The sequence below is a fragment of the Strix aluco genome, chromosome 4 (assembly GCF_031877795.1).
Source record: "Strix aluco isolate bStrAlu1 chromosome 4, bStrAlu1.hap1, whole genome shotgun sequence".
Taxonomy (NCBI): Eukaryota; Metazoa; Chordata; class Aves; order Strigiformes; family Strigidae; genus Strix; species Strix aluco.
This window is the reverse complement of record NC_133934.1, coordinates 102,444,629-102,459,188: the sequence shown is the minus strand read 5'-3', so window position 1 is coordinate 102,459,188 and position 14,560 is coordinate 102,444,629. Positions and strand designations below refer to the sequence as shown.

The following is a 14,560-nucleotide window of genomic DNA, read 5'->3' as shown; positions in this document are numbered from 1 at the left end:
TGCATCCTTCTGTACTGCCTGCTGCTTGCCTAACACCTAGGGCTGCCCAACTCACACTGCCATGAGACTATTACATAAAAGCCTTGAATACCCTTCATTTACAAAGAAGAAATCCCAAACCATCCCCACATTCTCCCTGCTTTTATGGTATTGCTGTGGAGAAAAACTTCCCTTTGCCCAGTCACATTTTGTCCCTGGCTGCCTTTGAAGTTTTTTCTGAAGGCAAAGAGCTTCTGCATGAAATACCCACCAAACAAATAACATCCTGTACATTCACTCCTCCCCAGTACAGCTAAATGTTTAAGTTGATGTGGTAAAAATTCTTGTATTTGTGAGTATTCAGAATTTTAATCATAATTTCTTTGACATGCAGAAATAAAGAGTGTGTGTGAAGTGGCATCCTTTAGAAAGCAGAATCCCAAATCAAAAAGATACAAGTCAAGGGACGGCTCAGTTCCCTGCTAATTTCATTACAATGGGAGCCATCAGAATTTAGCAGCACTGATAGGTTTATTTTCATGCCTGCCTTCACGCTGTACTTTGGCAACTCTCCCCAAAAGAACTAATGCTGCAGGTGGTTTGAACTCCTTCTCTCCATGTCCAAAGACCAAGAACTCCCAGCAACAGAACTCCACCCCACATAAAGCCCTGGTACTTACGTTCTACCAAACGGCATTAATGCTACCTCAACAGAAGCAGTCTCACTTCTGACACTCCTGCCCCCAAAACAGGGAAATTTATTACATCAATGTTCTTGCTGAAGTAAAAGCTGCAGTCTTCATCATTTCTGTCATCATGCACACACAATTCTGGGATAACGGTACCAAAGCACGAAGGCCTATGTCAGAGGTATAGCTGACCATGGGTCCAAAGGGCAAGGAACAGAAGAGAAATATGGCAAAAGGATTGATACCAGATAGTTGCACACCTCAATTCACGCAATTCTTAGAAGGCCTAAATAGCTGCAACGCTTTATGGATAAGCATACTTAACATCTGCTGGTAACCAAAAGAGGACCCTGAGGATAAATTTCAAGAGGGAAACATGAGGGAAACATGGTAACTAAGGATGAGGAAAATACTGAGGTGCTCAGCGCCTACTTTGCCTCAATCTTTAGCAGTGGAACTGGCTGTTCCCTGGACACCCAGCCTCATGAGCTGGGAGATAGGGAGGGGAAGCAGAATGAGGTCAGCACAATTAAAGAGGAAGTGGTCAGAGACCCGCTACACTGCCTGGATGCACACAAGTCTGTGGGACCGGATGGGTTACACCCAAGAGCGCTGAAAGAGTTGGCAGATGTGCTCGCCAAGCTGCTTTCCATGATCTACCTGAAGTCATGGCTAACTGGGGAGGTCCCATTGGACTGGAGGGTGGCAAATGTGACACCCATCTACAAGAAAGGCAGAAAGGACGATCCAGGAAACTACAGACCTGTTAGTCTGACCTCAGTACCAGGCAAGGTCACGGAGCAGGTCATCTTGAGTGCCATTACAAGTCATATAATGGACAACCAGGGGATCAGGACTAGTCAGCATGGGTTTATGAAAGGCAGGTCCCACCTGACAAACCTGATCTCCTTCTATGACAAGATGACCCGACTATTGGACGAGGGAAAAGCTGTGGATATTGTCTACCTGGATTTTCAAAAAGCATTTGACACAGTTCCCCATAGGATTCTCATAGAAAAACTGGCTGCTCATGGCCTGGATGAGCGAACGGTCTGCTAGATCAAGCACTGGCTGGATGGACGGTCCCAGAGAGTGGTGGTCAATGGAGTTAAATCCAGCTGGCGGCCGGTCGCAAGTGGTGTTCCTCAGGGCTCGGTGTTGGGACCATTTCTGTTCAACATCTTTACTGATGATCTTGATAAGGACATAGAGTGTATCATCAGTAAGTTCGCAGATGACACCAAGTTAAGCGGGAGTGTCCATCTGCATGAGGATAGGGATGCTCTACAGAGAGACTTGGATAGATTGGATCAGTGGGCCAATGTCAACGGGATGAGCTTCAACAAGGACAAGTGCCAGGTCCTGCACTTGGGCCACAACAACCCCATGCATCGCTACAGGCTTGGGGAGGTGTGGCTGGAGAGCTGTCTGGAAGAAAAGGCTCTGGGGGTTCTAATTGACAAGCAACTGAACATGAGCCAGCAGTGTGCCCAGGTGGCCAAGAAAGCCAACGGCATCCTGGCTTGTATTAGAAATAGTGTGACCAGCAGAAGTAGGGAGGTGATAGTGCCCCTGTACTCTGCATTGGTGAGGCCACAGCTTGAGTATTGTGTCCAGTTTTGGGCACCTCAATACGAGAGAGATACCGAGGTGCTGGAGCGAGTGCAGAGGAGGGCAACGAAGCTGGTGAAGGGCCTGGAGAACAAATCCTATGAGGACTGACTGAAGGAGCTGGGACTGTTCAGTTTGAGGAAGAGAAGGCTGAGGGGAGACCTCATCACTCTCTACAGCTACCTGAAAGGACATTGTAGAGAGGTTGGTGCTGGTCTCTTCTCACAGGTGATTAGCGATAGAACAAGGGGGAACGGCTTTCAACTGCAACAGGGGAGGTTCAGACTGGACATTAGGAAAAAATTTTTCACAGAAAGAGTGGTCAGACAGTGGAATAGGCTGCCCAGGGAGGTGGTGGAGTCACCATCCCTGGATGGGTTTAGATGAGATGTTGGGGGATATGGTGTAGGGGAGGACTTGTAGAGTAGGGCTGATGGTTGGACTCAATGATCCCAAGGGTCTTTCCCAACCTGAATGATTCTATGATTCTATGAAGAGGTAAACTTTTCAGATTGCTTCAAGAAGAATGCTCTCCCGTGGTAGTCACCTCTAGTACAAGGCAGCTCAGAGACAGAAGGCTTTGCTCACTACAGCATAATTTCTCTGGTAAGGTTAATCACGCTCTTTCCAGTTATTGTGGAAACCCTATCAGGCATATTTGACTGTTATAAACACCACCAGTCTATTACCCACAACAGCAACAATTTTCCAAGATGTCAGTAAATCACTGTACCCCAGCAGTGTGTCAGCTCTTTTTGGCACTAAACTTGAAGTGAATTCCTCATGCAAGAGGTGTTTCTGTAAGGAGACAAGGAAGCATTCTCAGCTTGTGTGAGAAGCAGGAGAGAAGGCAGCACTGGGATGAGAGCAGATAGGTATGGCGATGAAGAACTGAGATGATTCTGAGATGACTGAACTTGATTCAGTTCAAAAATTAGGTTAGAGAAATGGACAGGATATGTGAGCAATAGAAGAGGCAAGGAACATAAAACATTTAACATCTTCATTAATGATCTGGATGATGGGGCAAAGTGTTCCCTCAGCAAGTGAGCTGATGACACAGACTGATGACAGTCCCCACAACTGGAAGGAGTGAGCAATACACCAGAGGGTTACAGTGCCATCCAGAGGGACCTTGACAGGCTCGAAAAATGGGCTGATAGGAACCTCATTAAGTTCACCAAGAAGAAGTGCAGAGTTCTGCACCAATATTATAGTGGGAGTCACCCAGCTGGAAAGCAGCTTTGCAAAAAAGGACCTAGGGGTCCTGGTGGACACTGAGTTGAACACGAGCCAGCAATATGCTCTTGCAGCAAAGGTGGCAAATGGTATCCTGGACTGCATTAGAGAATCCATACAGCCACATTAGAAATTGATTGACTACCTGCACATAGGTTGGGAATTAAAAAAGGATAATAAAAGTAAGGAAAGAGATAACAAAAGTTTTAATGCTAGGGCCACAGAGGCTTTCTTTTGGTTGAAGAAGCAATCAGAACAGGACAAATTGGGAGGATTTGGGAGTATGCATGTGAATATGACAAAAGACTTAGAAAAATCAAAGGTCATTTTATGGCCAGAAGTCTATGATGTGAGAATTACAGCCTGGTAAATACTGCAAGATTACATTTCAGTAAGGAGGATTTTTGGGAGAAAGATCTATGCTCCTTTTCCCCCTGTCCAAATTTATTTCAAATGAATAAGATACTGGTGAGCACTGCAGCCATTATGCAAGGTAAATTTAAGCCCTGTGAATCTTTGCGGTTTTTCTCCTCACCCTTGGGTGTATTGAGATGGGGAGCTCATGTTGATTGATACAGGAGAACTTCCTGAGTGGCACCAATCCTACTCTTGCTAGTTACTGTCAAAGTACTCTCACACATTTGCCTCTCATAGCCAACACAGGTCTCCTAGCAATGAGATCAGATCTTGGGGATAATAGTGAATCACAGTCATAACCCCTCTGCAATCTAGACATTAATCTGAGGAGAGGAAGAAATAGTCAGAATGAAAAAGAGACAAGAGACACAATGAAAGAACAGCCTGATTTACTTCGTTTGTTACATGTGGAGCAGAATCACATAATATGCAGTTATACCTAGATCATAAACAAGACTGAGCACTGCATGGAAAGACAAGCTAAAATTACTGGGTAGCTACTGCATGACATCTTGACCATAAATGGATGTATGGAATAAGACTTCCTCAAAACTGGCCCCCAAAAAAGAATTGTAGGGTTTTTGTTGTTTGTTTCTCTGACATGATCTGTTTATCCTCATGGTCTTCCCAAATAATGCTAACAGTCATCTTAGACAAGACCTCCTTCAATATGATATCACACATAACTCCTCTATTATTATTGAGGATATTTTAGCACCATATGGCTCTGTCTATGTAAATCCAAGAAACTCTATTGTTCTGTATTTGTTTAGACTTTCCATATGTATATAACACTGATCAGAAAGATTAGCTACAAAGAGATAAGTGCATTTCCTTGTTCCCCAAAGTCACTATTGCAATCATAAGAGACACACCATAGGAGTATTAAACAATGCTTGTGACCAAAGTCAGCAAAATAAAAAGGGTCCCATCCACCTACAAAATCTAAAAATTATCTGAAGATGGTAAATTATATTCTTCTGAAGACAAGCCTTTTTTACAAGCTTATGGGGAAGCCTCAAGCAGAGTCTTGCTCTGCTCACCTCCAATCCTGTTCGGTGCATGTTTGGCACAACTGGAGCGTGTACCTCACTCTGTCCAACACATACAAAGACTTACTTTCCCTTACTTCATGAACTATTCAGTGCACCATATGATTTTTACTCTTCTATGGGATTTGAATTTATCGTTCAAATATTTTCAATATCTGAGTGCAATAGTTCAGAATTGATCCAACTGAGTATCTGATTTCAGAGCTTGCTTTCCTTGCTTGAAATGGATTTGAATCTTGATTCCTTCCACTTTTCTCATGAGAAAGCTCATGAAATGTGTAGCCTGACAGGAGCCATTGTTGGCAAGAAGTTTTTGAAAAACAAGCAGAGGCTGTTAGAATGATAATCAGTCTGGGTTTTCTTGTTAGCTTATCTTTTTCTGGGCCCTCGTAAAAGGAGCAAGGTGGCTGCATTCCTGTTTACCTAAACTGGAAAGGTGGTAATGACCGGCACAGTAAAAAGACAATTCTGTTGAGTAAAGGTCACCCTCAGTGAAAAAATGATGATTCCCTGGTATAACAGACGTGTTTAACTTCAGTGGTGACAGAGACTGGAGTTACATGATGAGGAATTTCTGGCTTTGTAAACTTCTGAGTGAAGGTTTGGCACAGATAAAATTAGAAAATGGCTACCTAAGAAGCTCTTTATCATCTGCTGATTTCTTTCCAACCACTCCTTAAGCTGCCACAAAAGCTGGGAGTGATGATGTGGGCATTAGGACTCTGCAGTGGAAACTAGAAAAGAAAACTCAGTCATTAAGTCATGATATCCAACAGCAGCAGTTTGTGACAACAGCTAGGCATTTTCTCCATCACTTGTGTGCAACAAAAAGACTATATTTCTATTGTTCTCTTTCAAGCACTCTGGGGAGAGATGTAAACCTATTGGCATAGAGATGTTCTTGTTGATGCAGGCATTAATATCTTAAGCATGGTTTTACAGTAATACGTACACTTAAGCAAAAGCGTGTGGTCAGGTTTGTTTGGGCTTTGGTTTTAGGGTTGTTTTTTTTTTTTTTGTTGTGTGGTGTTTTGATTTTTTTTAACTTTTTCTGTCTTTTTCTTCCTGCTGACTTGGCTGTTCTCTAGCTCAGGTTTAGTCTGCTCGTATTCCTGTGTAAAGGAAGTAGGAATCCCTTGGGAATGATGTGTGCATACAGCTGCATGCCCCACAAGTCCAAGACACATTTATGGTCCGTTCTTCTCAGTTCTAGCTTTCACACTGTACTCTGCTGAGAGGTGTAGGGGAACAAGGCACTGAAGATTATCACCACAGCTGCGTTTAAGGAAGGTGAGAGGGAAATGTGTTTCCATATCACAAATCTATTAATGTATGCCCCTTTGAAATAGCTTCCCCCCAAATCTTGCCTCACTTCTAAAACTAACTGGCTGTAGGCACCAGTTTCATTCTGTAGCTTTGGCAAGAGCCACAGCTAGAAAAGCAGAAGAGACAGAGAAGTGGCTCAGTTCCACAATCAAAGACGGGGCCGGTGGAGCATAGGTAGGGTGTTCCTTTACATGGGGCTCTACTTTCTTTTCATTTGTGGATAGAGCGATGCTGCTTTCTTCAAACTATTTTTGTTCCAGGTCAAGGCACAAAGAGTCAAAGCAGCAACACCAGCTCCAATTCAGTTCTGTTTCGTTCCTCTCCTGTCAGGGAAAAGTGATCAGGTATGTTCCTACCCAGAATGGCCTGCAGAAGATACTATACGCTGTATACAGAGGTAACTGAGCTTCCAGCTGAAACATCAGAAGAGCAGGAAGAAATAATCTTTTCTTTTACCTCTCTTGTCTTTTCCCACACTCATTTTTTCCCACCAAAAACTTCAGAGCACCAGTAACATAATCATGCCATTGCAAAGGGAAGAAAAAAAAATTAACCTCCTAAAGTCAAGCACAATTCTGGGATGTAACCAGGAACTAGATAAAACACTGTCCCAAGGTGCTGATCTACTGAACAGCTTAAGATGTTAGAATACCCCTCATAAAAATGCTGCCAAAAATAAGAAGCTGCAAGCGCAAAAATAAAAGGGAAGGGAATGACAGGGCATGGGGCATTCCACTGCCACAGCATCTGATCCTGGTATCAAGGTGCAAGATTTGTGCATTTATTTGGGAAAAATATACTTCCTATGGGTAAAATTCACGCGTCTCTGGAAATAGTAGGTCTGATGCCTTGTTCGGAGGCAGTGCAAATTCTCTTCTGGAAGCCCACAGATAAGAACAGTTTCCTCAGAGAAACCAAGATAAATCTTTACTTCTCTTGCACATCTCAGATTTTGCGCTAAATGACTGAGGGAAGGAGGCCAATTAGAAAAAAAAAAAAAGCTTCAATTAGCATACAAATATCTTGGTAATCAAACGATAATAGCAAAGGAAATGCAGAAAAAGTACATGACAGTTTAATGGGGCATTCTTAAAATATTATATTTTGTAAACTTTATTGAAGTGTGTATATGACAGTTTAATGAGATTTTGATAACATATAATATTTTCAAGGTTTGCTTGAATATAGTAGGGGTTCTTTATATTAATGGTGACCAGGGTTTTGCTTTTTTGTTCAAAGAGCAAGTTACAGTTTCTGCATATACTCACTAAAATGCACACTGCAACTTATTATTTTCCTTACAATTTCTTTATTTATTTCTAATTTAAATACATGTAATGTTGTTTTCATTTGCAAATATAAAGGAAAGAGATGATCACAGAAGAGGAAGGGCTATCCTTTGGAATATGAGCTTAACCCATAGGGGCTAAACTGTCTAAAATAACTTTTTCTGTTATGAACAGCTCAGTACATGCTATTATGCATCAAGTACCTTATGAAATTACTCTGTAGACACCAATTACTTACACAGTACATAATGCATTTTTCTGCTAGGTAAAATTAAGTCTCAGCAACGAAATCACCATGCCCAACAATTTGCACAAGAAAAAGGGAAAGAAGATACGTAAATTAGTGGAATAAACGAAAGCCTTATTTCTATATGCTCTGATTTCAGCCAAATGTTAATCTTCGCAGAAGTGAGTTTGGTGGTCTCAGAACTGAAATCACCATGCCCAACAATTTGTGCAAGAGAAAAAGAAAAGAGCATACATAAATTGGTGGAACAAACGAAAGCCCTTTCCTGCTTTACTCTAATTTCAACCAGCTCTTAAAACTTCGTGGAAATGAGTTTGGTGATTTCAGCTGAATTTCACAGTTAGAATCAGAAAACTAGTTTCAATTATTAGCTACAATTTCATTTGATTAAAAGCCCCTAATCTGGAGAGGCCCAGGACTCTGCTAGTTTGTAAATTAAGTTAACATTTTCCTTCACCTCAAGACAGGAGGATTGCTCAGAGCTAGGATTCAATGCACCACGTGTTTTGTAAAGATAAACAAGTGCATTATGTTACTATAATTCTTTAACCTTCATGAGCCACAAAGTATTCCTCTCAAAATATTTAAATGTTGTTCTCTGATTGCTGTTAGGCATCCACCACACTTCAGGAAAGTCTGGAAAGCAGAACAACTCTGTTTTTATCAGAGGCCTCTGTCAATGTACCAGAACTTGGAACTATATTACCCTATTATGCTGCCGCCCCACTTCCCCCACCACACACACACACACACAGATGCAAGAGGATTGTGAGAGGAGCAAAGCACTGCCACCATGAAACGAATCTAGTGACTCTTGTCTCCCAGCCTCACAGGCATATGAGCTAGAGGATATGTTTAAACGCAGTTGAAAAGACAGACAGAAGTAAGTTTCACAGAAGTATAAAACACATGAATCCTCCATCAACATCCACCTACCCCAAACTTAGAAAAAAAACAAGTGATATAGTAGAAAATTTGCTTTTTGTATAAAAGTTACAGTATTTGAAACCGAATTTCTTTTACCTATAATTTATAGAAAAATTGCAGTTCAAAAAGCCTATCTTTTATTCTTTCCATTAGCCGCAAGAGAAGCCTGTCATAGAGAAGAGAGCAACGAACAGACAAAAGATGCACCTTTGGTCACTATGCCCTAGAATAACTTAAGAAATGTCACTCAGGATTGGTGCTGGGTGCTCTGCACTGAGGTGGGGGAGTTAAATCTCTTATTATTCTTCCTACTGTAATAAAAATATGGAAAGAGTAAAAGAAACCATGAGAAATCAACTAGGAATAAAAGCATTCGAAAAAATCCAGGACCCACTTGCACTGGCAGCCTCTCAGTTATTAATGCTTCCAGTGTCCATGGGTAACTTTGGCCCTCGCCATTGTCTGGTGCAATTGATTGACAGAATACTCACAGCATAGCACTTCACTACCAAAAAATGGGGAGAAGGAAAACAACCACTACAGTAAATAAAATGTATTCAAGTTACTTCCATGGCAACTTACAAGTCTTGGCAAAATCATACATCCATAAAGTTATATCACTTGTAGATCAAAGCCAAAGAATTTGAGGGGCATTAAACTGTATCAGCTTGGCCTACCGATAAAGTTAAACTGCACCTACCTTTACAGTGGAGGCATTTACAATACAGTTTTCTATTAATTTCAATATTCTGTATTACACTACTATTCTGACTTTTTTTCTGTGCATGTGTGTGTTATTCATCTGGACAAGATCTCTTTTCACCAGGAATAATGGAAAGTATGGGATTTATTGCTATAATGAAGTTCTTTCAAATCTCTGTTTTCTCTCTCTAAAGGACAGGAGGATAGGCGTTCATCTCATCAGGCAGCTTATTAGGATTAGCACTGAATAAGACACCACAGAATGTCAAGCCTATCAGTTACTAAACATGCATCATACAAACTTTGTCTTTGCGAGAACCTCTGCTCTGCATTTGTCATCCACCTGAATAATTAACAAGTACATGCTGCCTGCCAGCAGCTTAGGGAATTAATTTTCCCAGATTAAATGCAGATCACGTCTGCAAAATACTCAGACCACACACATACTGTGCTACTACCTTTCAAACATTAAAAGGCAAGGAAACAAGTTTTATTATGGACGCAACTGAGTCTGATCTAAAACTTATTTATTACAGGTATGACTTCATAATCATTATGAAGTGGTCAGAGGGGTTTTAACACCCAACTAATGCAGCAAACCAGCATGGAACTCGCTTCAGTTAGCATAATAAGAAGCTATTTAAATAAATCTTGCTTTGAACACTCTAGAGTTGCTTTGTTGTTTAATACTATTCTATTCCTAAAATACTGAGATAGTCATAGGCAAAAGCTAATGTCTGTCAACATTGAGGGTTTTTTTTGAACTTGAAGTATTTATTTTAGGCTCCCTCACAATAGATATAGAGATGATAGCTGCAGCATGCAACAGCATGTATATTGATGCCAAGGACTAACAAATGCAGTGTCTCAATATCTTATATTTTCTATGACCTAAGATAACACTTGCCACAAAAATCAGAGGCCTGTTAAAGATTGAGTTATATTTGCAAGAAAAAAATTTAACCAATTATTGAAAAAGATGATGAAAAACATCCTTTTGCACTATACTTAATGAAAACCATAACTGCACGGTGATTTTATATGATTTATCTTATAGCATCGTAGGAAACTATATTCTCTAAGAAAGAATCTGAGTGGACAAAGGATTAAGATTTACAGCTTCCAGGACACCCTTTATGAACTGCGATTCCTCAATGTACTGAAGGCTAAGCAGCGATAATACATAGTTTGGAGCCATAGTACCACTTGCCACGAGCCTCTACTAGTTCTGTACCTAATAATCCCAAAGAAGTTAAAGATGTCCACAAGGAAATCTGCAATCATTGTTCCCAAACTCAAATGACAGGAAACAAACCAAACACACACACGAGCTTAATGCTGTAAATTTCTTAGGATGTGAATATAACAGAAGAGCCTACAGGAAATGAAGACTCCACAAAGCAGAGCACTATAGCAAAGGTATCCCATACCTACCTCTACCTAGCTACAGGATATGTATTAGAGTTACATAGTCAAAGTCTACACCCTGGCAGATTCTGCAATCTTTCTATGTACAGCACTCATAGCAAAGCTAACTGGAGTCACAGGTAGATATAACATGCAGGAATAGGACCTTTCTCTTAAAGAGAAGCATCACTTTAGTAAGGCAGACAACATGTTCCTTCTTTGACTCTTCTGTACTGGGATGCAGCACTTCTACAGAACAGTGAGATTTCAAGACCTCTTGGACTCCTTAAATTCATCTTCAATTTGTCCTCCCTATTAGTTAATCTTCTGGAGTTCATACAAGACTCACCACCCCTCCATCATCTATTTGGATGTAGATACTACAACAGCTTCCTTTTGGTTAAGTGCACTGTAATATTTTTGCTACCTTCTTAAAAATTGGCACTGGAGGGAATTTAACAGGAGGGAAATTAACTGCGCAATTACATTCATAATACATACAGCAGTAATAGATGACCACATAACGTATGTTATCCCAATAAATAATAAAGGCAGTGATTAGGGGTGGCTATTCTATTTGTATTTAGTCTGAGCTATGTACTGCTTCCACCTCATGTTAATTTCTATGAGTGAAGAGTTCCTTCTGAAAGGTCCAAATTCAGAAAAATCTTTGTGTGTGTGTGTATATATATATTCCTTTAAAACAAAAAATTAATTTTAAAAGGGAAGGTAGTTTAAAAAAAAAAAATCTGAATGCTACCATGTATGTTCTTTCCCATTTTAAGATGGTTTATGATGTATCGTAATAAATTAGTGTTTATTTATTACATAAAATATTGTTACACTTTGAATCTACGGCTCCAAAATCCTTTCACTCTCGTAAAGTTACTAGAACAAATAAAGTGATTACCATTCCTGTGACCTACATTAAAACCAGCTAACTTAATGTGAATGAATTACTAGTTAATCAGAGTAAATAAAAATCTATTAAAAAACTGTGTTGAAGTGCAGTACTTATTACATTGCTAAACATTAATGCAAATCATCTACACAAAAATAATTATCTTTTTTGTTCTTTGCTCATTAATAATCACACCCTCAGAAATAAATATTTTGCATAAAATTAACATACTCTATTTATTTATATTTCTTTCCACTCTTGAAAAAAAAGGAACATTATTTTTTGGTCTCCAATATTACAGCATATACTTTACCCAGGGAAATGGCTGAATGCAAAGACAGGGTGGTGTTTTCTTTAATTCATGTGCTCCATGCTTGATATTTTGCTACCATTACTGAAATTTAAATCAAAAAGGCTTGGTATTGTCCACAGCAGAGACCTAGTTCTAACCACAGTATGCCTATCACTAGCAAACTAAAATTGAGGCCCTGCCCTTGGCCCTGGAGCTTAATCTCTGGGTAATGCTGGAAATGTTGTTCCATGCATGGATTAGCAAATTAAAAGAAGTTACAAACCTCTACTGTGACTTGTCTAACTCCTGCAGTCCCTAGATCATCATCCACAGTTACAGCACTAGGTTTAGATGTTTTGAAAAGACATGGTAGAAAAAGCAAATTGATAGAAAAATTTCTGTTAAGTACAAACTGCAACTACCCATGCCAAAAAACAGTCACAGAAGTAAATATGCACAAACATTTCATTTAGAATCAATAGATAATATTAAAAACTATTAGAGAGTTCCTTTTGCCAGATATAACTGCTTTTATTTCATAAAAAAAACTAACAAAACCCCCTATGACTAGCTAGATCTGGTTAAATATGCCATTAATTAGAAATTCAGCTAACAAGGATTGCTATATAATAAATGAATCCCTTTTTTTTTCCCCCCATTAGTGTTGAAAAGATAATATTCAGTTCAAGCCTCCTGTAATTTTGTTTTCATCATAATGCTTCAACAGAACATTCAAACTGGTCAGCATCTTACATTGCACAATACACAAGCTTTGTGGGTGCTTTCATTAAAACTTTGATACTTACTGATCTCAAAATAGATGCAGGTATAATAACCATTATTATCATTTGCCTATTGTAGGCAAATGTTCTTTTAAAACAGTAACATATACTTCATTTAGAACTTTTTATTCTGTTAACCATTCTCAAAGAAAACAAAAATCGTCCAGCAATTTTGTAAACAATGTTCACTGCAAAGAAGCATGCATTACTATCTTAAACAGAGCAAAGTCAAATAATTGAAGAACTGTAAATTCTCACCAAATATTTGAGGAAGTGAGGGTATTCAGGCAGCCTAATGTTATGCATCTGATTTTTTTGTTAGGGAGAACGCATACAGAACATGTGAAGTTATATAGGTTCATTGGATATTGACTATAAACCCTTTATATTTATATATTTAGAAACACAAAATCTAACACATCCAGCAGAAAGTTGCCCAGCAGCTCAATATTAGTTAATTCACTGTTCAACTCAGAATCTGAGACAGGGCTACTGTGTTTTAAAGAAAAATAAATATTTGCTTGAAAAGTATGAGAAACATGACATGAGCTTCTGTCTCTGTCCTAAAGCAATTCCATCCAAGCACCAGTGTGCCCTAGTGTCCAGCCCAAGTTTGAGGCATGTGAATGAAGCTGAAACACCAACATCATCTTGTCATAATCACAAGACATCAAAAATTGCAAGAAGTGAAGTGGATTTCAGTCTAACTGGTGAAATACCCCAACCAGTCTGTTCCCATGACTTTTCTAGGATCAAGTATCATCTCTGACTGACAGGTTATCTCCAGTAGATGAGAGTGTGACTGCAGGTATCCATAACGTGGTGGGAACATGATCTTTTTCATTAGGGGTGTGGCACCTTGGCCCACGTATAAAAAATAATTGGGGGGGGGGGGCGGGGATGTATAGTAGTTGGGACTAGTAATCTCACAGGCTGGCTTTCCAGAAGACTCTAAGGACAAAAGGATCTCCTTCAACTTCCTAAGCAAAACAGCAGAGTGTGCCTGATGAGGATGCATTTATCTGGCCAGGTGAGTTTCATGAGCTAATCAGGACCACGGTGGAGACAGACACACAAGCCCCTATGCATAAAAGCTGTAACAAGAGAGCAATTCCCTGTGGGTTGGAAAACAGTACATGCTTTGCCGTTCCCCACAACAATTAGATTTTGGCATTGATTTTTGTACAGTGATTACAATTAATAGTCTTTCACTGCCCCTGACAATAATATAACATATATTACTTGCCTCCCCTAGTACCAGGATCACTAAACCAAATAGACACTGGTGGCAAAACTATATGCAGAAAAGCTGAGGGATCCAGCCAGCTAGTTTGACAGTGAACTAGAAAAATTCAACCAGGATTATAGCCTCTCCAGACTTTGTATTAACTAATGTAAAAAGTTCTCAGGGGGGCAGGGGTGTTTTTTCCCAGATCTTCCACTTATTTATAAGGAGCATGCAGCGCTTCTCTGAAGTACCTTGTAAGCAACAATAGTGGGAGCCAAACAGTTCTGCAAGTGTACTTACAAGCCAGATCTGGCCTAGCAAGTGCCAATGGTTTCTCTCTTCTGCTACACAGTTACGCTTCTTGCCTGTCCTATACAAACCACTTGAGGTGCAGAGGGCAATTCAATGCCCAAACCCACTCTGGCTACTGATTTTTCTGCAAAGAGTTACAGCAAGGGTCCCAGTCTGCGAG

General features: G+C 40.0%; 1 protein-coding gene across 2 annotated transcripts in view; it reads right to left on the bottom strand.

Annotated features, from left to right (window-relative positions):
• NPAS3 (neuronal PAS domain protein 3) overlaps positions 1-14,560 on the bottom strand; it is a 622,845-nt gene that overhangs the window by 504,557 nt on the left and 103,728 nt on the right. The window lies entirely within an intron of this gene.